Source organism: Pseudophryne corroboree, chromosome 1, assembly GCF_028390025.1.
Source record: "Pseudophryne corroboree isolate aPseCor3 chromosome 1, aPseCor3.hap2, whole genome shotgun sequence".
In the NCBI taxonomy this organism is placed as follows: domain Eukaryota; kingdom Metazoa; phylum Chordata; class Amphibia; order Anura; family Myobatrachidae; genus Pseudophryne; species Pseudophryne corroboree.
In genome coordinates this window covers 1,098,981,790-1,099,009,247 of record NC_086444.1, presented here as the reverse complement: position 1 = coordinate 1,099,009,247, position 27,458 = coordinate 1,098,981,790, and the positions used below count along the sequence as shown (strand labels likewise).

At 47.0% G+C, this 27,458-nt stretch overlaps 1 protein-coding gene across 2 annotated transcripts in view; it reads left to right on the top strand.

Annotated features, from left to right (window-relative positions):
- The window catches only part of SEPSECS (Sep (O-phosphoserine) tRNA:Sec (selenocysteine) tRNA synthase), a 103,784-nt gene that overhangs the window by 48,431 nt on the left and 27,895 nt on the right, over positions 1–27,458 (top strand). The window lies entirely within an intron of this gene.

Here is a 27,458-nt window from a genome sequence, read left to right as displayed (position 1 = left end):
GGCTCATTCTGCGGCTGGTTTGCCGCATCCAAAATCAGTGAAAGCCCATTCCACAAGAAAGGTGGGCTTTTCTTGGGCGGCTGCCCGAGGGGTCTCGGCATTACAGCTTTGCCGAGCTGCTGCTTGGTCGGGTTTAAACACATTTGCAAAATTCTACAAGTTTGATACCCTGGCTGAGGAGGACCTTGTGTTTGCTCATTCAGTGCTGCAGAGTCATCCGCACTCTCCCGCCCGTTTGGGAGCTTTGTGGGGTCCTGTCCTCTATCAGAGCATTCCCTGTGTATGTGCGGTGTGTCGGTACTGCTGTGTCGACATGTATGATGAGGAAAATGATGTGGAGGCGGAGCAAATGCCGGTAAATGTGATGTCACCCCCTGCGGGGTCGACACCTGAGTGGATGGACTTATGGAAGGAATTACGTGACAGTGTCAGCTCTTTACATAAAAGGTTTGACGACATGGGACAGCCGGCTACTCAGCTTGTGCCTGTCCAGGCGTCTCAAAAGCCATCAGGGGCATTGAAACGCCCGCTACCTCAGATGGCAGACACAGACGTCGACACGGATACCGACTCCAGTGTCGACGACGAGGAGACCAATGTAACTTCCAATAGGGCCACCCGTTACATGATTTAGGCAATTAAAAATGTATTACACATTTCTGATATTACCCCAGGTACCACTAAAAAGGGTATTATGTTTGGTGAGAAAAAACTACCAGTAGTTTTTCCTGCATCTGAGGAATTAAATGAGGTGTGTGAAGAAGCGTGGGCTTCCCCCGAAAAGAAATTAGTAATTCTAAACGGTTATTAGCAACGTACCCTTTCCCGCCAGAGGATAGGTCACGTTGGGAAACACCCCCTAGGGTAGATAAAGCGCTTACACGTTTGTCAAAGAAGGTGGCACTACCGTCTCCGGATACGGCCGCCCTAAAGGAACCTGCTGATAGGAAGCAGGAGGCTACCCTTAAGTCTATATATACACACACGGGCATTATACTGCGACCAGCTATTGCCTCAGCATGGATGTGCAGTGCTGCAGCTGCGTGGTCAGATTCCCTGTCGGATAATATTGATACCCTGGATAGGGACAATATTTTGCTGACAATAGAGCATATAAAAGACGCTGTCTTATACATGCGTGATGCACAGAGGGATATTTGCCGGCTGGCATCGAAAATAAGCTAAATGTCCATTGCCGCCAGGAGAGGGTTGTGGACTCGGCAGTGGTCAGGTGATGCCGATTCAAAAAGGCACATGGAAGTTTTGCCTTATAAAGGGGTGGAGCTGTTTGGGGATGGTCTTTCGACCCTTGTTTCCACGGCAACGGCTGGGAAATCAACATTTTTGCCACAAGTTACCCCACAGCAAAAGAAAGCACCGTATTATCATGTACAGTCCTTTCGGCCCCATAAAAACAAGAGGGCTAGAGGCGCATCCTTTCTGCCGAGAGGCAGAGGTAGAGGGAAAAAGCTGCAGCATACAGCCAGTTCCCAGAAGCAGAAGTCCTCCCCCGCTTCCGCTAAGTCCACCGCATGACGCTGGGGCTCCACAGGCGGACCCGGGTACGGTGGGGGCCCGTCTCAGAATTTTCAGCACACAGTGGGCTCGCTCACAGGTGGATCCCTGGATCCTTCAAGTAGTATCTCAGGGGTACATGCTGGAATTAGAGACGTCTCCCCCCCGCCGTTTCCTAAAATCTGCCTTACCTGCAACTCCCTCAGCCAGGGAGGCAGTGTTGGAGGCTATACACAAGCTGTATTCACAGCAGGTGATTATCAAGGTACCCCTCCTTCAACAAGGAAGGGGTTACTATTCCACAATGTTTGTGGTACCGAAACCGGACGGTTCGGTGAGACCCATTTTAAATTTAAAATCCTTGAACACATATATAAAAAGATTCAAGTTCAAGATGGAATCGCTCAGGGCGGTTATTGCAAGTCTGGACGAGGGGGATTACATGGTCTCCCTGGACATCAAGGATGCTTACCTGCATGTCCCCATTTACCCTCCTCACCAGGAGTACCTCAGGTTTGTGGTACAGGACTGTCACTATCAGTTCCAGACGCTGCCGTTTGGGTTATCCACGGCACCGAGGGTCTTTACCAAGGTAATGGCCGAAATGATGATACTCCTTCGGAAGAAGGGAGTTTTAATTATCCCGTACTTGGACGATCTCCTGATAAAGGCGAGATCCAAGGAACAGTTGTTGGTAGGGGTAGCACTTTCTCGGGAAGTACTACAACAGCACGGCTGGATTCTCAATATCCCAAAGTCACAGCTGGTCCCGACGACACGTCTTCTGTTCCTGGGAATGATTCTGGACACAGACCAGAAAAAAAGTGTTTCTTCCAGTGGAAAAAGCAGAGGAGTTGTCATCTCTAGTCAGAAACCTCCTAAAACCAGGACAGGTGTCGGTGCATCAATGCACGAGAGTCCTGGGAAAGATGGTAGCTTCATACGAAGCAATTCCATTCGGCAGGTTCCACGCAAGGACTTTCCAGTGGGACCTGTTGGACAAGTGGTCCGGATCGCATCTTCAGATGCATCAGTGGATAACCCTGTCGCCAAAGACCAGGGTGTCTCTACTGTGGTGGCTGCAGAGTGCTCATCTTCTACAGGGCCGCAGATTCGGAATACAGGACTGGGTCCTGGTGACCACGGATGCCAGCCTTCGGGGCTGGGGAGCAGTCACACAAGGGAGAAATTTCCAGGGACTGTGGTCAAATCCGGAAATTTCACTACACATAAATATTCTGGAGCTAAGGGCCATTTACAATGCCCTAAGCCAAGTAAGACCCCTGCTTCAAAACCAGCCGGTGCTGATCCAATCAGACAACATCACGGCGGTCGCCCATGTAAACAGACAGGGCGGCACAAGAAGCAGGAGGGCGATGGCAGAAGCCACAAGGATTCTCCGATGGGCGGAAAATCACGTGTTAGCACTGTCAGCAGTGTTCATTCCGGGAGTGGACAACTGGGAAGCAGACTTTCTCAGCAGGCACGACCTCCACCCGGGAGAGTGGGGACTTCATCCAGAAGTCTTCCAACTGATTGTAAACCGTTGGGAAAGACCACTGGTGGATATGATGGCGTCCCGCCTCAACAAAAAACTAAAAAGATATTGCGCCAGGTCAAGGGACCCTCAGGCGATAGCTGTGGACGCTCTAGTGACACCGTGGGTGTAGCAGTCAGTTTATGTGTTCCCTCCTCTGCCTCTCATTCCCAAGGTACTGAGAATTATACGAATGGGAGGAGTGAGAACTATACTCGTGGTTCCGGATTGGCCAAGAAGGGCTTGGTACCCGGAACTTCAAGAGATGCTCTCAGAGGACCCATGGCCTCTACCGCTACGGCGGGACCTGCTGCAGCAGGGGCCCTGCCTGTTCCAAGACTTACCGCGGCTGCGTTTGACGGCATGGCGGTTGAACACCGGATCCTGAAGGAAAAGGGCATTCCGGAGGAAGTCATCCCTACCCTGATCAAAGCCAGGAAGGATGTAACTGCAAAACATTACCACCGCATTTGGCGGAAATATGTTGCTTGGTGTGAGGCCAGAAAGGCCCCAACGGAGGAATTTCATCTGGGTCGATTCCTGCATTTCCTGCAAGCAGGGGTGACGATGGGCCTCAAATTGGGGTCCATTAAGGTCCAGATTTCGGATCTGTCGATTTTCTTCCAGATTTTCTTCACTGCCTGAAGTTCAGACATTTGTCAAGGGAGTTCTGCATATTCAGCCTCCTTTTGTGCCTCCTGTGACACCTTGGGATCTCAATGTGGTTTTGGGGTTCCTGAAATCACATTGGTTTGAGCCACTTAAAACCGTGGATTTGAAATATCTCACGTGGAAAGTGGTCATGCTGTTGGCCCTGGCTTCGGCCAGGCGTGTATCAGAATTGGCGGCTTTGTCTTGTAAAAGCCCTTATCTGATTTTCCATATGGATAGGGCAGAGTTGAGGACTCGTCCTCAGTTTCTCCCGAAGGTGGTATCCGCTTTTCACTTGAACCAACCTATTGTGGTGCCTGCGGCTACTAGGGACTTGGAGGATTCCAAGTTACTGGACGTAGTCAGGGCCCTGAAAATGTATGTTTCCAGGACGGCTAGAGTCAGGAAAACTGACTCGCTGTTTATCCTGTATGCACCCAACAAGCTGGGTGTTCCTGCTTCTAAGCAGACTATTGGGGGTCATTCCGAGTTGATCGATCGTTGTTGTTTTTTTCGCAACGGAGCGATGAATCGCTAACGCGCATGCGCAATGTCCGCACTGCGACTGCGCCAAGTAAATTTGCTATGCAGTTAGGATTTTTACTCACGGCTTTTTCATCGTTCTGGAGATCGTAATGTGATTGACAGGAAGTGGGTGTTACTGGGCGGAAACTGACCGTTTTATGGGTGTGTGCGAAAAAACGCTACCGTTTCTGGGAAAAACGCGGGAGTGGCTGGAGAAACGGAGGAGTGTCTGGGCGAACGCTGGGTGTGTTTGTGACGTCAAACCAGGAACGACAAGCACTGAACTGATCGCAGATGCCGAGTAAGTCTGGAGCTACTCAGAAACTGCTAAGAGGTGTGTAATCGCAATTTTGAGAATCTTTCGTTCGCAATTTTAAGAAGCTAAGATTCACTCCCAGAGGGCGGTGGCTTAGCGTGTGCAATGCTGCTAAAAGCAGCTTGCGAGCGAACAACTCGGAATGAGGGCAATCGCTGGATTTGTAGCACTATTCAGCTTGCGCATTCTGCGGTAGGACTGCCGCAGCCTAAATCAGTAAAAGCCCATTCCACAAGGTAGGTGGGCTCATCTTGGGCGGCTGCCCGAGGGGTCTCGGCACTGCAACTTTGCCGAGCGGCTACTTGGTCAGGGTCTAACACTTTTGCTAAATTTTACAAATTTGATACCCTGGCTGAGGAGGACCTTGAGTTTGCTCATTCGGTGCTGCAGAGTCATCTGCACTCTCCCGCCCGTTTGGGAGCTTTGGTATAATCCCCTTGGTCCTTACGGAGTTCCCAGCATCCACTAAGACGTCAGAGAAAATAAGAATTTACTCACCGGTAATTCTATTTCTCGTAGTCCGTAGTGGATGCTGGGCGCCCATCCCAAGTGCGGATTGTCTGCAATACTTGTAAATAGTTATTGTTAAATAATCGGGTTATTGTTGAGAGCCATCTGTTCAGAGGCTCCGTTGTTATCATACTGTTAACTGGGTTTATTATCACGAGTTGTACGGTGTGATTGGTGTGGCTGGTATGAGTCTTACCCGGGATTCAAAATCCTTCCTTATTGTGTCAGCTCTTCCGGGCACAGTATCCTAACTGAGGTCTGGAGGAGGGTCATAGAGGGAGGAGCCAGTGCACACCAGGTAGTCCTAAAGCTTTCTTTAGTTGTGCCCAGTCTCCTGCGGAGCCGTCTATTCCCCATGGTCCTTACGGAGTTCCCAGCATCCACTACGGACTACGAGAAATAGAATTACCGGTGAGTAAATTCTTATTATTGCTTCCTAAAGGGTTATGTTATGTGGCATCAGTTGAGTGATGCTTGTTTGTTGTTCATACTGGTAACTGGGTATGTTATCACAAGTTGTACGGTGTGATTGGTGTGGCTGGTATGAGTCTTACCCTGGATTCCAAAAATCCTTTCCTTGTACTGTCAGCTCTTCTGGGCACAGTTTCCTTAACTGAGGTCTGGAGGAGGGTCATAGAGGGAGGAGCCAGTGCACACCAGGTAGTACTAAATCTTTCTTTAGAGTGCCCAGTCTCCTGCGGAGCCCGTCTATTCCCCATGGTCCTTACGGAGTCCCCAGCATCCACTACGGACTACGAGAAATAGAATTACCGGTGAGTAAAATCTTGGTTTTTTTTTAGGCTGATCGCTGCGCTGCGAACAACGGCAGCTAGCGATCAACTCTGAATAACCCCCATAGTGTTTTTGCAGGAAACTCTCCTCACTGGAACCCACACTCTATTATAGGGGAAGCATATCTCTCAAACTTTTTTTTATGCTTCTGTGGACTGCAAGAAACGAGGTGTTGCAATACTGTTTTATAAAAGACTCATTTCTTGCACTCTGCCACCTATTCTGACCCGGAGGGTCGTTCTCTTATTGTGTCTGGCTCGCTTTGCTCACAAAGTGTTACTCTTGTTTCAGTATATGCTCCAAACCAAACTCTTGGCCCTTTTTTTTTCTAGGCTGTTCTAGTGCATTGAGCAACATGCGCAGGGTCATCTCATTATAGCGCGGGACTTTAATGTTATCCTTAACCCGAGCCTTGATAGGTCCTCACCCTCCTCTTTCAAAAGACGCACTATGTTTATCTTCATTGCTTAAACAATATCATCTTTATGACTCCTGGTGTCTTAAAAACTGTACTGCTCGTGACTACAGCCATTTCTCCCCACCGCACAATGGGCCTCATTCAGACCTGATCGCTCACTAGGGTTTTTTTGCAGTCCTGCGTTCGCATAGTCGCCGCCCACAGGGGAGTGTATTTTAGCTTTGCAAGTGTGCGAACGCATGTGCAGCCGAGCGGTACAAAAAAACTTTGTGCAGTTTCTGAGTTGCCCAGGAATTACTCAGCCGCTGCGATCACTTCAGCCTATCCGGGGCCCGGAATTGACATCAGACACCCGCCCTGCAAACGCTTGAATACTCCTGTGTTGCCACCCACAAACTGCTTCTTCCTGTCAATCTCCTTGCGATAGCCTGTGCGAATGGATTCTTCGCAAAACCCTTCGCACAGCAGTGATCCGCTTTGTACCCGTGCGACGCGCATGCGAATTGCGGTACATGCACAGTTCTGACCTGATTGCAGCGCTGCAAATAATGCTAGCAATCGATTAGGTCTGAATGACTCCCAATATATATTCACGCATAGACATGATTTTTGTCTCCCGCTCATTAACCGCCCTGACTACTCCAGCCGGAATTACCCCCCTTTCCTGGACAGATCATGCAGGAGTCTTTATCCTCCTCGACCTCTTCAGACCGTATTCCCGCCCTCGTAGGTGGCGTCTCGATGACTCACTTTTTTGTTACATCCGACTATCTTCTCTACAATCTAACAGGCTATCTCTGATTATTTTCTAATTAATTCTACCTCAGACGTATCACCGTAGGTCGTTTGGGAGGCCCATAAGGCCACCATCCGCGGCCATCTTATTAGCTTCATCTCCGACTTACGTAAAACGTGTTGCCGAAGAAATAACCTCTTTACAGCATCGGCTTGCTGCCTTTCTAGATAGTCATAAACGTAAACCCACATCAACCCTTCTGACCGAGATTTCGACTGTCAGAGGCCAACTTAATACCCTTCTTTCTAAGAGGGCTGCCATCGCCATGCAAGAACTCCAGCAGAGCTTATATGATAAGGACGACAAGGCTGATTCTATGCTGGCCAAAAAACTCAGAAAGAAACGCTCCCTCAATTTAATTAAGATTCGCTCTCCCCACACTAACTCCACTACTTATGACCCAATCAAAATTGTCCATGAATTTAGAGAATTTTATTCCTCCTTGTATAACCTCCCTAGCTCCTGCGCTGACCATTCCCCTCAGTTTGACAGCCTAGACTCTTATCTGGCAAATTCCCCACTTCCTAAACTTTCCCCAGATTAACTCTCAACACTTAACTCTAGTATCTCGCAAAACGAAGTTCTGGCTGCCATTAAATCCCTTAAAGGCTGTTCTGCCCCCGGCCCGGAAGACTCTGATGTCCTTACTCCCTACCTGACGGACTTTATAAAAGAGTGCTGGACGGGACTTCCTTTGACTGTGCCACGACGACTGCTAACATAACTGTGATTCCGAAACCCGGAAAGGATCATTCACTTTGTTCTAACTTTAGGCCAATTTCCCTTCTCAACGTCGACCTCAAATTATGGGGTAGATGTATTAACCTGTAGAAGGCATAAGGAAGTGATAAACCAGTGATAAAGCAGTGTTAAGTGCAAGGTGATAATGCACCAGCCAATCGGCTCCTAACTGTTAATTTACATATGGGAGCTGATTGGCTGGTATGTTTATCACCTTGCAAATATCACTGGTTTATCACTTCCTTTATGCCTTCTCCAGGTTAATACATCTGCCCCAATGTGCAAAAATCCTTGCAAATAGACTGAATCCCCACCTGCCAACTTTAATTCACCCTGATCAGGTGGGGTTTATCCCGGGCCGTCAAGCTCCTGACAACACCAGGAGGACCATCGACCTGATACACTCCATTCATGGCGGAAAAATTCCCTCTTTGTTTAAGTCTTTGGATGCCGAAAAGGCTTTCGACCGCATATCCTGGCTGTTCATGTTTGGTGTTCTTGGGTCAATGGGCTTCTCTGGCAGATTTCTGCAGGGAATAGCAGCCCTTTACCATTCACTCTCTGCTGCTGTCTCTGCAAACTGTCTGACCTCGATGCCTTTCGATATTTCCAATTGCACACGTCAGGGATGCCCCCTCTCTCCACTCGTTTTCGCTCTCATTATTGAGCCCATGGCTGCTAGACTTCGTGCCAACTCTGAAATATCTGGGGTTCGTATTAGCACCACGGAACATAAACTGGTTCTGTACGCCGACGATGTCTTTTTAACACTCACTAACCCCCTCTTCTCGCTCCCACCCACTCTAGCTGAACTGGATTTATATAGCCACTTCTCTGGTTACAAGATTAATTTTGATAAGACGGAAGTCCTTGATTTTTATATATCACAAATGGACTAGTCGTCCTTAGAAAACCTTTTCCCATTCAGTTGGCGTCTTCAGAAGATAAAATATTTGGGCATTTTCATAACTAAAAATGTGGGCATTTTCATAACTAAAAGATACCATCAGCTTTTCCAGGCCATCTTTCCACGCCTTGGTCCTGGTCCCATCAAATTATCTCCTGGATAGGCCGTATTAACACTGTAAAAATTACTGTTCTCCCTAAACTCCTTTATCTCTTTCAAAGCCTCCCTATCCGTAGCCCTCCATATGTTTTAAAATTTCTTCAGTTTCAGACTTCTAAGTTTATTTGGGCAGGCAAAAGGCCTGACTCAGGGAGGGGTTTTGGGTATTCCCAATTTTAAGCATTACTACCTCTCTGCGCAGCTCACTCAATGTATTTTATGGAATTATTTTAATAACTCTAGAGTGTGGGTTCACCTTGAGGCTGAGTCTCTGGAACTGCTTTCCCCAGCTTCCGTTCTTTGGATTCCTCGAGCCCGTCGCCCAAAGAAGGTCCGCAAACATCTAATTGTTTCCCACTCTTGATCGATTTGGGACTTGTCCATTCGTAAGTTTGGACTATCTCCAACGCCTGTCCCGATTATCCCTCTGTTCAATTCTAAGGATTTCCCACCCGGTCTGGACCCTCTGACGTTTTCCCCATGGTTAAAAGGAGGTATCAGATTTCTTAATCCTATATCACATGACCTCACATTTCCCCTTTTTTCCGACATCCAATCTAAATTTGATATCCCCTCAAAAAAAATTTCCAATACCTACAGCTACGTAATTTTCATAGTACCTCCAAACACCGTCTTGTTTCCCACCCCCTAACATCTTTTGAGTCACTTTCCCTCCGCCAATTCTCCACATCTGGTCTTATTTCTTCCTTGTATTCTGAACTGTCATCTTCCTCTTTGCACACATGGGACTCTTTTGAGCTGGCTTAGGAACGGGATTTGGGTGAGTCCTTAGATCCCGGAGATTGGCATGATATTATAGGGGGAGCTGTGTCAAGCTCAGTATGTGTTAGAATAAAATAAAACGTCTACAAAAGTACTTGGTTTCCTCCAGGATAGCTAGGATATTCCCCAAGGCCTCTAATTAGTGCTGGCAAGGTTGCAGATAGGAAGGCTCATTACTCCACATGTGGTGGAGCTGCCCCAAGCTCTCCATCTTTTGGTCTGATATTAGGAACCTTCTCTCCTCCCTCCTTCAACTCTCGCTTCCCCTAGATCCTAAGTTTTTCTTCCTACCAATGCCTTTCCCAGAAGCAACCTGCCATCAGAATAAACTTGTTAGGCATGTCATTTCAGCAGCCACTTGTCAACTGGCAGCCGAGTGGAAACAGCCCCTCCCAACCACTGTCACCTCAGTTATCACCAGGGTTTGGTCAGTTCATCGCATGGAGTTTATGACCAATATCATTAAACATACCTCTAAATCTTTTGACAAAATATGAGGCCCTGGCTGTCCTTCTTTAAAGCTAGTTCTCCTTTTACGTAACCCCCCCCCCCCCCTTTTTTTTTCCAATTGTCCTGTCTCTTTCCTTTTTTCCTTTCTTTTTAATGGTTCTAGCCACGCCACTTACTATTCTTGCATTCCTTTTCTCCCCCCCCCCCCTTAGTCTATTGTTTTATGTTATGTTTCTAGACGTCTCTTTTGTTGATGTAAATGAAAATTGGGTATTGCAGTGTCAGATATTACATGTTCTTGGCCGATTTAGCCTTCGTTTCCACTATTCACCTAACTCTGCTGGTTTCAGACTTAATGCCTCAATATGTATCATGTAATTTGTGTTTTTTTTTCTATTGTACCGTGTTCTGCTTTGACCGATTGTTCGCTGCAGTTTATTGCAACGGTTGGGTCGGAACTGCGCATTTGCCGGTGCCGCAGTGCGCGCATGCCGGACGGCCGCGTCGTCCCCTAGCGATCACCTCTGCCTGATTGACAGGCAGAGGAAGTCGCTGGGCGGGAGGGGGCGGCACGCCGGCGTTTGGCTGCCGTTTTGAGGGCGCGGTATGGCCAACGCAGGCGTGGCCGGATCGTGCGGGCGGTGGGGCAGCGACAAGCAACTCCCGGTCGGCCACAGGAGCTGCGCTGGCCGGGAGTTATTCAACAAGTACAAAAGCATCGCCGCTGTGCAATACTTTTGTACTTGTGCGGGGGGGGGGGGGACACGGATAGACATGCGGGTGCGCTAGCCCTGTGCTGGGCGTCCCCCCACATGTCTGGGAACATGACCATAGCTGTGCTAAATTTAGCACAGCTACGATCAACTCGGAATGACCCCCATTGTTCAAAAATAAAATAAAAAATCTGAATCTAATTCCATCAAAAAAACCTGTCAATGTCTGAGCGTTTTTTTTAATAAACATTAGTCAATTAAGTGGTTAATAGATCACCCTCACTTAAATTCATACGTAAATCAACAAAAAATTGCATCTTGTATAAAGGTGAGGTTGAACAGTGATTAAGTCACTATGTTCATTTTCATGTAGGTGGTTGTTGACATTGATTTCAAAATGTTTAGGTTTAATGTATAGTGAACTATATATTGATGTCCTCTTAAGCTGCGATTACAGTGGATTGTAATTGTTTTGCAGCAACAACCTATTTATCCACCATACTACAGTGCAATGATGAGACGATGAGTGAGTTTACTGCTCTCTCCAACCCTTTCTGTTCATTAAGCCATGGATACCAGTGATACTCTATCCATAGGATACTACTGCCCTCCAACATTGGAAATTGGCACTCTTTAGAAGGGTGTTTCTGTATTATTACTTTATATTTATTTTTATTTATTTTTTTAATTTCTTTTTTTAATGGTACTGCTAGTTTCATTGTAGTAAATCTTATCTTAATCAGCCTCCTGACACATTGATTGCCAGGATGTAAAAATAAATTGGGGAGGGGGGACTAACATTATCAGTGTTTGCTATAATAAAGCCTATGCCTGCCTGGCAGGGAGGGATTCTTTTGGGACCCAGGGGAGTGTTGCGATGAGGCATTGTTGAAAAACAACCTATTGAAGTAGTCACAAGGTCAGTAGAAGTCCTTCTACTTGGTCTTCATCAGATCCTCTTGATGGTGTGATCCAGGAGGGGAAGAAGTCATCACAAATGCCCCTGACTCCACCCCAATGTATTTATTTTTGATCTGTGATAGTTTAAGATTTGTATTTAAAAATAATTAACTTTCCCAACTTCTCCTCTGTGTAGGGATTTTCTTATATACACATTCCAATTTGGTTCAAAACTTCAGTTTCACAAAGTTCCCCCACCACTTGGTTGAGAGCTTCCATAATGCCTGGGACAGCACCAACTGGTTAGTAAGATATTTGATGAGTAGCCATAGAAGAGCATCTCTCCTCGTCAGGGATCATTCTACTCACATACTGCTCTTACCCACGTATCACAGTGCGGTTATTGGGCCTGATTCAGGTTTGTTGGCAAAGCAAAAAAAGCACACAACTGGGCAAAACAATGCTGCACTGCAGGTGGGGCAGATGTAACGCGCAGAGAGATTTGGGTGGGTTATTTTGTTTCTCTGCAGAGTAAATACCGGTTGCTTTTGCATGTAGCCCACACATGTTAGACAGCTTTATGTTTACACTGCAGTTTAGATTTCCGTTTGAACATAACCCATCAAAATCTAATCTCTCTGCACATGTTTCATGAAGGTCTGACGGGCAACATTGCCAGCAAGGGCCATGTTGCCGAATGCAGCATGGTCCCTACTCCTCCTGCCATCGCTCCTTCGCTGCCAGCGAAGGGAACCGGTGGGGGTGTACCAGCAGCCCCGTCGGTTCCCCTCGCTGATGATGTTGTGCTTGGTACACATGGTCTAATGTGTACCCAGTTTAACAGTCCGAGTTAATCTACACCTTGCTGTCCCAGCCATCACAATCTCACATTTTATATAGCAGTGTAGATCAAGTGGGGAATGCCAAATTAGCACGGATAAGTGAGACATGCATCTTTGCATTGGAATGTGGAGATGTCTTGTCTCAAGGTGCCTTTAAGAATCTGCTGCTTCAGTGGCAAGATCTAGCGCTGACCTTCACTTCTGTTTATCCTTGATACCTATACAGTATCATATTTAGAATCAATTGCTATAAAAAAAATACAAAGGATAATTTGTTTTTATATTCAATCAAATTTAGCCTTTACCTCTGCAGCACCTTTCTATCGTTCCACATTGATTTATTTTGCAGATTTTTACAACCAAAATAAAAAAGCCACTGCTTGGTATGCAGGAGTACTGTGCAGGACAGCTTTTTCACAATTTGCCAATTGTTCATCACAAAAGAGGTGTACAAATTGAGTTAAATATAGTACATAAAAATCAATGCATTTGCCATCTCATTTCTCTGAATCCCTGAACTGTGTGTTTGCTTGGGGTGCTATTAAGTTCCCCACAGACGTCGCTCTGGAATAAAGCCTCTTATTGATTTGACCCCTGCAGAAAAAATGCTACAAGTCCAAAAGCACGATTAATCTCTTCTGCATTAAATTGAATCCCCGCCTGTGTGTGTGTGACTCTAAACTGGATACATACATGTATTTTAGGGGCGCAGGAGAGTCGGAAAGTTATTTTTACAGCTAGAAGTTAGAAAAAGTCAGTGATTGATGTGGATGACTTGAGTGATATTCCCTTCCTCTGATACGTAATGTGTGTTATAGATGGGTAGGAGTCAGGGTGACCATCTGTACACACATCACCAGTCAGCTGAAGGAGAAATCCCAATTACAGCGTTATCTGCTCACTATCTGATTAAACCTAGCTTACTATTAATTTAACCTATAGAGATTTACATCACCGATAGCCAAAGGGGTCATCCTTCATATGCCGATCACCCCATTGTATCTTTTCCTTAACGTAATTTCTATACAACTGCACGTGCTATATGTTTCTTGCATTTTTATAATTTTTTGGGGGTAAAGGGGGGTTAAGAATTATCACCAAAGGCTCATTCTTATCTATGGCTATGTCAAAAAATAAATAAAAACCGCATTTAGACTTTCAGTAGTAAATCTAGCCACGCACATTGGAGATAGTGCAGAGTTGAGTGCAAGCCGGACGGAATTGCTACAGCATTGCTTGCGCACAACTAAATGCGGATATTCGCCTGTATCGTGAATTGTGCACATCTGTGCAATGGTACTGCCGCTGCTTGTACGCTGGTTTCATCATTATAAGTGCACACATGCACCAGCGCTATACTTGGTGCAGGACTCTGCATAGCCCATGGGCCTGTCCACACACCTTTGCTAAACGTAGCCTACATGCTAACGCCCTTATGCTACCCAGTTTTACCCATTGAGGTGCAAGTGGAGGATTGTGTACGACACTGTATCGGCCGTAGATGTGCGCACTGGGGTCTGGAGCATGCACAGTGCTTACATTTTTAAGGAAGAAAAAAGATCTATCCGCACAAATAACTTTCATACAACTTTTTATCGGCCCTGTAATGTTTTACTTACAGATGTGTCTATATCCACCAGTCCACGTATCGCACCAAATAGTTCTGTCTGGCGCACAAAGACTTTATCACTATGCCGCACCATATGTCCTGTCACAAAATATGTATTTTAGTCACATCTCTAAGGTTACAAAAGTACAACCGCTAAGCACACAACTCTCTCGATGTGTGCTGAGCGAGCGAGGGGGAAGGGGGCCGCTCATTTCACCCAGCGGTGAAATTAGGTATGTGCTAGATTGTGCCGGCATGCATGCCAATCTAGTACCGGCGATGCGCGGGGCTGCGCATCACTATCGCTGTGGGGCATACACACAGAGATCCGTGCTTAACTTCTAAGCAATCTAGTCAGATTGCTTAGAAATTAAGCCCAGATCTCTCTGTGTGTACGCCCCTTAAGTATCTAGGACATTATAAAGGACTCTAGTGTGTACGGTAACCTTGTGCTAAAAGTGTAACAATCCTACAGCAGTCTTACAAGCTATCTCTCTGCTCTGCCCAATGACAATTGTTTAACTTGTGTGCCACAGGTTTCATAGATGTTATTTAATGTCCATATAATGATTTATTTTAAAAACAAAAATACTTTGTGTGGCCACCAGCGGCAGCTGTAGCGCGGACCACACAGTGCAGGGGGGTTATCCTGCCGACCCCCAGGATAACCTGCCAGTACATACATGTAATATATGCGCCAGCCGGTTATCCTGGGGATCGGCAGTGATGTGCATATTGCAGCTCTCGTGCGACCCCTGGGACTCAGCGTTAGGCTTTACCTGGGTTTAACTTTATAGCACATATATTACATACACCATAACATATGTCAAGGGATAGTGGTGTACCCTGGGCGCCTAACCTTTCAGTGGACTTATAGCAGGGCCAAAACAATGGTCACCTCACAATACAGGTGACTGTGTGGGTGTGATTTTGTAAAACTGATAACATACAGTGTAATCATAAAATTAACACACATTTTAATACACAATTTCATAAAACAACTAAAAGCGTACCAATAAGGTAAGCTAGGAGCCGCAGGTGTTAAAATAGGGCAGGGTAATCAAATCTTCACCCTGCTCTGGCTCCTAAGCTTATTTGTGGATCGATGTCCCCGGATGGATGACAATACTTGTATAATGTTGTTCAAACAACATAACATGTATGTTTATATATGCTAAGCACCCCTGCACTGTGTGGTCAGCGCTGTAACGCTGCTAGGGCCACCTGGTTCAATGTTGTGCTACTACCTTTCTGTTTAAGTAGTGGAAACCTATACACAGTTGACCAGACAAATCTGTGCAAACGAAGTTAAGAAGGGACTGTGCATTGTACACCCCTAATTTCTAGTTTGTTTTTTACTATAATCTGTGACCTAAAGCCCAATCCTCAGGTAAAAGGGATAATATGGTCACTCTACTTTACACTGCATGTTAACTGATGCCTGGCAACCACATACACTAGATACTATGGTGTCCCTGCAGCCAGTAGTATGTTCCTGTGGGTGTCACTGTAGACTGCACAATTGTCATGTTTAGTTTTGCTCTCTATTGCCCAAGAGATATGCAACTGTACTGAGATATATGAAATGGATATCTGATTATTGCTGCACATTTTGATTGCTTCCTGAATGCCCATCTACTGTGACCTCATTCAGATGGCTATGGAGGCCATCCGTATCTATAGCCTGTAGCGAGGTGTAACGGGGAGAGGGAGGTCACCTGTCATATAAAAGGATTAATCATTTTGGAACAATCTGAAAAATGTCACAGTATATGGACATTTTACATTTTGGGATATATCCTAACAAATTAAATTGCTGCAAGATTCAGTTAGCGGGGTTTACCCTGTGCATTAATCCCCGCAGGAGAACTCTTCCTCGCAGCCTCCGGTGTTCTGAGAAAAAGCCTGGGTTAAAATTGAGTTGCTTGGGTTTAGCGCACGGGGAAACCCATACACTCAGCAAGTATCGGTTAAACACTCAGGGAAAATGAATAGCTCCGGTCATGGGGGGTAATTCTGAGTTGATCGCAGCAGGAACTTTGTTAGCAGTTGGGCAAAACCATGTGCACTGCAGGGGAGGCAGATATAACATGTGCAGAGAGAGTTAGATTTGGGTGTGGTGTGCTGAAACTGAAATCTAAATTGCAGTGTAAAAATAAAGCAGCCAGTATTTACCCTGCACAGAAACAAAATAACCCACCCAAATCTAACTCTTTCTGCAAATGTTATATATCTGCGCCCCCCCCCCCCCCTGCAGTGCACATGGTTTTGCCCAACTGCTAAAAAGTTTCCTGCTGCAATCAACTTGGAATTACCCCTATGAAACACGGAGCTATTACCTACACGGCAAACCCTGCGCCTAACTGAATTCCCGCTTAGATCAGTAAGTCTCAAATGTGATCCTGCTTTCCTGGCCACTCACAGTGGTGATGCACTTTTCTTTCCATATATTCAATGTGAGTGTGTAGACCAAACCCCATGCCTATAATTGTTTGCAATGTGTGTTTTGCAGTTTATTGTTGTGAACAGTCAAACAAATATGTGTCCAAAAATTAAAAATCACTAATGATGCTAATAAATTTACTGTGATGTTCCGGAGTAAAAAATCCTGCAATACAGGTAGTTGATCCTTGATGCACAAAACAGATTTTGAAGGTGTATCTGTACAAAGCATAGGGCTTAATTCAGAGTTGATCGCAGCAGCAAATTTGTTAGCAGTTGGGCAAAACCATGTGCACTGCAGGGGGAGGGGCGGATATAACGTGCAGAGAGAGTTAGATTTGGGTGGGTGTGTGTTCAAACTGAAATCTAAATTGCAGTGTAAAAATAAAGCAGACAGTATTTACCCTGCACAGAAACAATATAACCCACCCAAATCTAACTCTCTCTGCACATGTTATATCTGCCCCACCTGCAGTGCTCATGGTTTTGCCCAACTGCTTACAACTTTGCTGTTGCGATCAGGTCTGAATTAGGCCCCTAGAAAGGGACCTGCTACTGTAACTTGTACATCAGGCGGCTATTGTCGGCTGGCGGCGGCGTGTAGGACTTGAAACCAGCCGCCGGTTCGTGAGCAAATCAGAGCTCGCGGACCGGCAGCCAATCAGGAGCCGCGGCTGCAGGTCCGTGAGCTCTGATTGGCTCTCGAACCGGCGGCTGGTTTCAAGTCTTACACGCCGCCACGCAACATAGCCGCACTCTCCTCCGTGTCCCGCCGAAAGGAGCGGTAAGCAGCACGGGGGGGGGGGGGATTTGTATACCTGGCACTGTGGGGTCATCTGTATATCTGTATACCTGGCACTGTGAGGGGCATTTGTATACCTGCCACTGTGGGGGCATTTGTATACCTGGCACTGTGGGGGGCATCTGTATACTTGGCACTGTGGGGGGCATCTGTATACCAGGCACTGTGGGTGGGCATCTGTATACCTGGCAATGTTGGAGGGGGGGGGGGGGGGCAGGCAATCTGTATACCTGGTACTGTGGAGGCATCTGTATATCTGGCACTGTGGGGACATCTGTATACCTGGCACTGTGAGGGGCATTTGTATACCTGGCACTGTAGGGGCATCTGCATACCTGGCACTGTGAGGGGCATTTGTATACCTGGCACTGTGGGGGCAATTGTGGATCTGGCACTGCACTGTTGGGGGCATATGTGTATCACGTCCCATTTTATCTGGCCACACCCATTTTTTGGGCGCGCGCCGGGACAGACTTGTATGGCCCCCGAAGGATTTTATAAATATCCAAATGGCCCTTGGTAGAAAAAAGGTTCCCCACCCCTGTTGTACATAAATGACTGTTATTTACAATGCTATTTCATAGACACAAATTCATACCAGATATTTAAAAATAAACTCTTACCCCTCCTAAGTATGAGTCTGAGCACTTCTGCCAAACACTTTGCATCATGCTCTGAAAAATCCAAATTCCGAACTTGGCCCAACCTAATTACCGTATATACTCGAGTATAAGCCGACTTTTTTAGCACTTTTTTTTCTGCTGAAAAAGCCACCTCGGCTTATACTCGAGTCAGTGCACAGTGACAGGGAGTGCAGTGTGAAGGAGGGACACGCTCCGTGATCTCTGATCACGAACCGGCACTTCCTTTAATAGACCCGCCGCGGCCGCCGGAGATGCAGAGGGGACACAGGAGAGCAGCGCGCTGTGCGCTCCGTGTCCCTCCTTCAGAAGACAGCGCGGGATCAACGGAGGGGTAAGTACCAGCACTGGGGGAGCATATTTGGCACTTGGGGAGGGGGCATATCTGGCACTATGAGGGGCACATCTGGCAGCAGCATGAGGGGCACATCTGGCAGCAGCATGAGGGGCACATCTGGCAGCAGCATGAGGGCATATCTGGCAGCATGAGGGCATATCTTGCACATCTGGCACTGTGGGGTATATTTGGCAGTATGAGGGCATATCTGGCACATCAGGCACTGTGGGGGCATATCTAGCACTGTGGGGGCATATCTGGCAGTATGAGGGCATATCTGGCACTGTGGGGGCATATCTGGCACTGAGGGCTGTGTACGGCTAGAGCTGCATTTCCCACCCTAGGCTTATACTCGAGTCAATAAGTTTTCCCAGGTTTTTGTGGTAAAATTAGATGCCTCGGCTTATATTCAGGTCGACTTATACTCGAGTATATACGGTAACGGCACGTTTCATCCCAAAGTGACTTTGTCAGGAGGCTGGCTTGGCACTCAACTGCATATACATAAGGTGTGTAAGTAGTAACCAGAGGCGGCTGCAGTGCCAACTACCTTGATCAAAGGGGGACCGCTAAGCATACATATTAGCACATATGTTTCATACATCTTCATGTGTATGTTTATATGTGCTTAGTACCCCCCCTCCTGCACTAGGTAATCGGCGCTGCAGCCTCCTCTGGTAGCAACAAACCCTTATAGCAGATTTGCAAATTCCTCTTCTCCTTGGAATGATGGTAACAGAAACTTCAATGTTCCAGTCCCGCTGCAGAAGGTTCTGCTGTTTATACAGTGGTGGTAGCTCTGATGAAAAAATGAGATGCACTTGATGATCAGTACCTGTACGCACTACCATCTGTATTTCTTATTTAAGTAGTAAGAATTATTTTTTTGTTAATTCTTCCTTTTTTTTTTTTTTTTTTTTTTTTACACATGGCTTAATTTTTGTTTGTTTTTTGTTTGTTTTTTCTTGGTGAATAAATAATTACCAAGCAAAATCAGTGTTCTTTACACACGGTAAGATCCTTGCTATGCCCGATTTTGACTATGCGATTTCCCTTGAACTCCCCCAGAGCCCAGATAGCACAGATAGTACAGATTTTATCTGTGCTTGAGATTTTGGCTATGTACGATTTTGACTATACTTTGTACTAGGTAGTACATTAGATAGTCAAGATTGACTTGCCTGCACAGTCTATCTAGCCTTACAATAACGACCCATCGGGAGCGCGCATCGGGATTGAATCTGTATCGCAAGCTGCCTCACACCTTGAGATATGCACTAACTTTTCATAAGATTTTGACTATATAGTCAATTCTTACAGATTTATCTCACCGTGTGTATACACCTTTAGGGGAATCCAATTAGGGTCTGGGCTGGGTCAGTACTTGGATGGGAGACCTCCTAGGAATACCTAGTGTTGTAGAGGTTCTGGAATTCATTTGGGTGTGATTCAAACATAACACTAACAGCAGTATCAGTTTTTTTATTTTCATTCTCAGAGGCGGATTGGCCATAGGGTTTACAGGGAAGATTCCCGGTGGGCCAATGCACCCATGGGGCCTGTTTTGTTTGAGGAAACATGGTCCTATTTATAGACATAATGAATAAGCTGCAAAATAATTTGCATATATGAAAATTACTTTGCCACTTAGCCTGTGATTGCAGATGATCTAGTGTATACTCTGCCTACTTGGCTGACATATACGATTGAATGAAAAGTGATTGAGATACTGTTGGTGTAATAAGTAAGAACATATTTCTTTCTAAAGAATGATATAGTTTCCTAAATTCTGAAGGTGTATCATATAATGTGCTCATAATATTTAATTTTATTTCTTTTTAACTTCCCCCTTGATGTTGGACATGCCCACTCCCTGGAAAGTCTTGGGGTGAGGGTGCTGCTGCCATGGCCCATGGCTAGACCTTACACCTCTGGTGCTACCCATGTGGGGCCACTAGTACAAATTTTTTCCGGGGCCGCTTTTTGTTCCCAATCCGCCCCTATTTATCCTTATCAGTGAGATCTTTTACTTGTGCTATCTAATCATCTGGTATGAAATTGAAATCACGACTGTTGCTTGTTTAGCTTTTTCTATATACTAGAGATCAGGGTCCCTATTTGTCACCGAGCAACCTTCCGGTCTCATTAATACAGATTTCTCTATACTGCTCAAGGGAAAAGGGTGTAGTACTTACTGTGTCCACACCTATTCAACCTACCAGATGTGTAGTATGACCAGAACGTTTTAACCTACTTTAGGCACATGCTTTGTCTGTTGAGGCATTGGCATCTGGGTAATTCTTTGTTTTTTGTTTTGTTTTGTTTTGTTTTATTCTAATTATCAATAAAAATTATATTTTAATATTTCTACATATCTTAGAATTTAATATTTAGAATAAGAGTGCACCCACACAAGTCTTCTGCTTCTCCTTTCTGTTCACGTGTGTTTACCTGACTCGAAGCAGCAGGTCTATTCAATTAGAGCTTGCGGCAACTCACAGTTCGTAAGAATTTCTTTTCAAGCCTGAACACTCTGGAAAAGAAATCCACGATAAAAGCCCTGATTGCGGATGCCGCGAACGTGTTAAGTCATGTGTCCGGGAACTTATCCCGCTTTCTATGGGTTAGCGTGCATTAGCAGGCTAATTTACCAGGCAAGGAAAAGGGCTCTACGTGAATCGCTCTGGGCATTAAAGTCTCTTTTATGTACAGGGCTGTTACATGTAAAGTATCCATACTTCGAGCACATAGAGCCCAAAATAAAGAGAATTTTTGACAACCAGTACACCAGAGGATTCATTTTATTGGAAAAAAAAACAAATTGGTTACAGATATTGTCACCATGTGTCTATAAAAATCACTTGAGGAGCACTATTAGTGCTATGGGAACAATTAACAAAACTGGTCATCAGCCGCTACTTTCAGCCATCTTGGCCACACCAATCACTGAACCACACCCCATGCATCTTTTGGTTGTGTGTTTTTTATTTGTTTTTTTTTTTTGTGTGTGTTTTTTTACAAATCAGCTATATATCGAGAAGACTGTCATGCCCTGTCAGATCTGAATGATAGCATGATGCATCATTTGCTGGCTATTCCACCCCTGTTATTTTCTGCTATAGAGAAAGCAGTTCTTCGACTGGAGGGGTTGATTCAGACCTGATCGCTGCTGTGCGTTTTCGCACAGCAGGCGATCAGTGATTAACTGCGCATACGTATGCACCGCAATGCGCACGCACGTCACCAAACAACAACAGGCATCGCCGGTCAGCGACAGGCTGGTGCAAAAAGTCTAATTGTACAGCCATTCACTTACTGATTGACAGGAAGCGGCCGTTTGTGGGTGCTAACTGACCATTTTCTTGGAGTGTCAGGAAAATCGCAGGCGTTTTCAGGGAGGGTGTGTAACGTTGGTTACGGTCCTGATCAGCCCGTTCTGATCACACTGTAGGAGTAAGTCCTGAGCTGCGCACAGCGGTAAAAACCATTCACTGGTGAGTGAGGTGCGAACGGATTTACCGCTGTCCGCTGACTGAGGTATTTTTACCAGCTCGGTGTACACATGCGATCGCACACTTGCACGGCGAATATGCACTCCCCTTGGTGGCGACTATCTGATTGCAGGACAACAATTTTAGCAGCCTAGCGATCAGGTCTGAATTAGGCCCAGAAACTGTGGTTTACCACAATGGAGGACATAACAAAAAAAAAAAATGTTATTAATACATGGCTAGCACAACTTCTGAATTACCGGTTAACCAAATTTCTTCTCATTATGACATTTAGAACTCTACTTTGGGATACTTTAATTTAACAGCCAACTATTTGTTTGACATATGTATGTAGATACATTGTAACAAATGCAGTAATTATATCCTGCCTGGCTATCTAAATTTATGTTCTAAATCACTTTTTAGTTGAGTACACATCCCCTATAATCACAGTCCTATTTCTTGTGTGGTCTAGCCATGTTTAATATTTCATTATGGACTGGAATTGTCCACAACAATGTGGTTTTCTGAACTTTCAAAATGGAAGCTTATCTGTAATGCTGTTTTGAAAGAACTAATATTACTAGGGCGGGTGGTCTTCAGTTTGCCGGCTGTCGGGATCCTGGCGCACAGTATACTGGCGCCGGAATCCCGACAGCCGGCATAACGACACTTTATCTCCCTCTTGGGGGTCCACGACCCCCCTGGAGCGAGAAAAAAATAACATGGCGCGCGTAGCATGCCACCGTACACGCAGCGTCGCAAGCGCAGCGAGCCCGCAAGAGGCTCATTTGCGCTCGCCACGCTGTCAGTATGCCGGCGGTTGGGATTCCGGCGCCGGTATGCTGGTCGCCGGGAGCCCGGCCGCCGCCATATACGTTACTACACCCTACTAGGGCAGTCTTACTATAGGGCATATCCACTGGCGTATCTATAATGGGCGCAGGGTGTGTGGTGCACACTGATCCCTGGGTCCAGGGGGGCCCACACACCGCAAACTGTGCATACCACTCTGTTGGCCCAGCGCTGGCTGCTGAGCTGCAGAAATTCCTAGGAAAATGGATGCAGCAGCCATTTTTCCAGTGATTTACGTATGCGTAGTAGAGAACAAGGTGCGGGAGCCATGTTCCCAGAGACCTTGGCATGTGCAGTAGATTCTACTGCATCACCAGAGAGGTGGGAGCCTGACGCATGCACCCTTCTCTCATAAAACACCCATGGGCATATCCTAAACCAGTGTTTCTGCTGCGGGGTACACTGGGCTCCACAAGGATAGACATTGGGGTGTAGAGTAGGATTTTGATCTGAGGCACCAACAGTCTCAAAGCTTTGACTGTTCCCAGAATGCACCGCGCCGCGTCCTCTATAACCCCGCCTCCCTGCACAGGAGCTCAGTTTTGTAGTTGGTGCTGCAGTAAGCAGACACATAACAGAGGGGCTGCTCCAGGCAGCCCTAAGAAGAGCTTTTTTTGAAGAAAAAAGTGAAGACTACAAGGGCACCAGCGGTGGTAAATGTCAGAAGACATTCACTACTGCAGCTGCAGCTCTCCCCAGCGGCGCTGTACACTCCCGAGCCCTGGTTGCCGGGTAACTACAGCAGGAGGCTCCGTTTTTTTTTTCACGTCAGGCACACACGACGGGGGCTCTCCGGGATCGCGTGGCCGCGCTTCGGGAGGTGGTAAGTGGGTCCCGCTTGCGGGACCCGGTCTTTATCGCGATTCGGCGCGGTCAGTGGGAGGCGGCCGCGCGCTGGCGGTGGACACTGTGGCAGTACAGGCGATCCCACTAGATCACCAGGGCATGGGTGCAGGTCAGGTTTTCTCTCTAAACCATTTTCAGTAGCCCACAGTACCCGGTGGTTTTGCCAGCAGGGGGATAAGGCTTCGACCTGAAGCCCCTCCCCCAGCCCCAGGGCGCAAAAGGTCAGGCGTACAACAAGCAGGCCCGCACTTCCAAACCTGGTAAGCCAAAGCCCAAAAGAGCCTGGGCGGCCTGTCAGCCAGCTTCCAAGGCCGACAAGCCTGCCGCATGATGGGGCGGGTCTCCCCTTGGGGGATCCCAGGGTGGGGGCCGGCTGTTAGGGTATACCCAGGAATGGTTGAAGACCACTTCAGATGCCTGGGTACGGGAAGTTGTCACTCGAGGTTATGCCATCAAAAACCGAATTCCTCATCGATTTTGCCAGACAGACATCCCGTTGGACCGGACAAAGGCAAACACGCTGCATTCGGTGGTACAGACCCTCCTGGATACAGGAGTCATAATACAGGTGCCTCTTGCGCAGAGGGGCCAGGGGTACTATTCTCTGCTGTTTCTAGTCCCGAAACCGAATGGGTCCTCCCGGCCCATTCTCAACCTCAAGGCATTGAACAGGTTTGTGAAGGTTTCCAAGTTCCGTATGGAAACCCTTCGCTCTATAGTTCTTGCCTTGGAACCTGGGGACTACATGGTCTCCCTGGACATACAGGATGCTTACCTGCATATTCCTATAGCAGCGTCACATCAGCAATACCTGAGGCTTGCTATAGGCAACCTCCATTACCAGTTTCGGGCGTTACCTTTCGGTTTAACAACGGCTCCGCGAGTCTTCACCAAAGTCATGGCGGTGTTGACGGTGGTACTCCGCCGTCAAGGGGTCAGGATACTGTCGTATCTGGATGACTTGTTTGTCCTGGCAAATTCCCCAGAACTTCTCCTACGTCATCTAGATATGACGGTCCGGTTTCTACAAGCCCATGGGTGGCTCATCAACTGGAAGAAATCCTCCCTGATCCCTGCTCAGAGCATCGTGCATCTGGGAGCACTATTGGACACTCACAACCAGAGGTTGTTCTTGTGTTCAGGAGAAAGTCCTGAAGCTTCAGGACAGGATTTGTTGCTTCCTTTCTCGTTCGCAAGTGTCGAAACATTCGGCGATGCAGGTGCTGGGCCTCATGGTATCAGCGTTCGACATGGTGGAGTATGCTCAATTCCATTCTCGCCCCCTCCAGAGGCTGATTCTAGCCAAGTGGGACGGCCTGCCTCGCCGAATCAGGTCTCAAATGATCTCATTGACTCCGGAGGTCCATCTGTCGCTGCTCTGGTGGCTCCAGGACCAACAATTGTGTTGGATATCCAACTGGGTCCTGTTCACGACAGATGCCAGTCTAAGAGGTTGGGGCGCGGTGCTGGAGCAACACTCCCTTCAGGGTCGGTGGACCAAGGAGGAGTCCCTCCTCTCAATCAACATTCTGGAATTGCTGGCTGTCTTCAATGCTTTGAACCTAGCCCAGCATTTAATTCAGAACCGTCCTGTTCAAGTGCAGTCGGACAACGCCACCAAAGTGGCTTACATAAATCATCAAGGCGGCACTCGAAGCCGTTTGGCAATGAAGGAAGTCTCACGGATTCTATATTGGGTGGAACGCCATCTACCGGCCATATCGTCAATCTTCATTCCGGGAGTCCTGAAATGGGAAGCAGACTTTCTCAGTCGTCAGGACGTACATGCCGGCGAGTGGGGCCTCCATCCAGAAGTGTTTCAACTCCTAGTGGAAAAGTGGGGTCTTCCAGATGTAGATCTGATGGCGTCTCGACACAATCACAAGGTTCCGGTCTTCGGAGCAAGGACAAGGGATTCTCAAGCAGCATTCGTGGATGCGCTGGCGGTGCCGTGGAGGTTTCGGCTGCCGTACGTGTTCCCTCCGGTTCACTCCTGCCCAGGGTAATTCGGAAGTTCAAGCAAGAAAAAGGAATTCTGCTTCTCATAGCTCCAGCATGGCCCAGACAGCACTGGTTCTCAGACCTGCAAGGCCTATCGTCAGAGCGTCCAAATCTACTTCCACAACGCCCAGACCTCCTCGTTTAGGGCCCTTGTGTTTACCAGGACCTAGCCCGGCTGTCTTTGACGGCGTGGCTCTTGAAGCTTCCATCTTAAGAGCTAAAGGGTTTTCTGAGGCGGTCATTCAAACTGTGTTGCGGGCCCGGAAACCGGCTTCGGTTCGGATTTACTATAGGGTCTGACATTCTTACTTTGTTTGGTGCGCTTCTAACGATTATGACGCTTCCAAGTTTAGTATAGCCAAGTTGTTGGCTTTTCTTCAGCAGGGCCTGGACCCTCAAGATTCATATTATATTTCTGCCTTGTCGGTGTGGTTTCAAAGAAAAATTGCGACCTTACCAACCTCCCTATGTCCCGCCTGTGGCTCCTTGGGACTTGGTGGTTTTGGAGGCGTTACAAGAGTCTCCGTTTGATCCTCTTGGTTCAGCTGATCTTAAGTGGCTTTCCCTTAAGGTGGTATTTCTGCTGGCTATTGCTTCAGCTAGAAGAGTGTCGGATTTGGGTGCCTTGTCCTGTAGTTCCCCATATCTGATATTTCACCGTGAACGGGCGGTTCTTAGGACTCGTCCCGGATATTTACCTAAGGTGGTTTCCTCGTTCCACCTTAACCAGGAGATTGTGGTTCCGTCACTTGTTTCTCCTGATCTGTCTCCCAAAGAGAGGTCTTTGGATGTGGTACGGGCTCTCCGTATCTATGTGAAGAGAACTGCTTCCATTAGGAAATTTGATTCTCTCTTCGTACTGTTTGGGTTTCACAAACGGGGCTGGCCAACTCACAAGCAAACTTTGGCCAGATGGATTAGAATGGTGATTGCACATGCTTTTGTGAAGGCTGTTCTGTCGGCTCCTGCTCACATCACGGCCCATTCTACTCTGTCTATTGGACCTTCTTGGGCGGCCTGCCGTGGTGCGACCCTTGAACAATTGTGCAAGGCGGCTACGTGGTTCTCAGTGAACACATTCATAAGGTTCTATGCCTTCGATACTGCCGCTTCCCAGGATGCTTCCTTTGGACTCCGGGTTCTTGTGCCCGCTACAGTGCGTCCTCTCCCATAAGGAACTGCTTTAGGACATCCCCACTGTCTATCCTTGTGGAGCCCAGTGTACCCCGCAGCAGAAAACGAGATTTATGGTAAAAACTTAGCTTTGTTAAATCTCTTTCTGCGAGGTACACTTGGCTCCACAAGGCACCCACCCTGACGCACTTTGCTTCTTTGGGTTGGTATGGCATTAGCCGCTGACGCTTCTCCTGTTGTGAGAGTGTGGTGTATGTGGCTACTAACCGTTGTCATCCCTTTTCCTGCTACTGCATTGGGCTAGTTAACTAAAATCTGAGCTCCTGTGCAGGGAGGCGGGGTTATAGAGGAGGTGGCGCTGTGCATTCTGGGAACAGTCAAAGCTTTGAGCCTGTTGGTGCCTCGGATCAAGATCCTACTCTACACCCCAATGTCTATCCTTGTGGGGCCCAGTGTACCTCGCAGAAAGAGATTTAACAAAGGTAAGTTCTTACCATAAATTTTGTTTTCCCAACCTCTGTCCACAAGGCACACTAACAGTCCTAGTTTTAAGGATAGCCATGTTTGGACACAGGTGACTTAATTAGTACTGAAGTTATTTTAATTTAACCATCTGTGCTCAAGCATGGATATCTTTAAAACCTATACTATTAGTGTGCCTTGAGGACTGTGGTTGGGGAATCCCTGTCCTAAACTCTGTAGCTAATTGTAGGCTTAGCCCTCTTCAGCTAGGTTCTGCATCTCC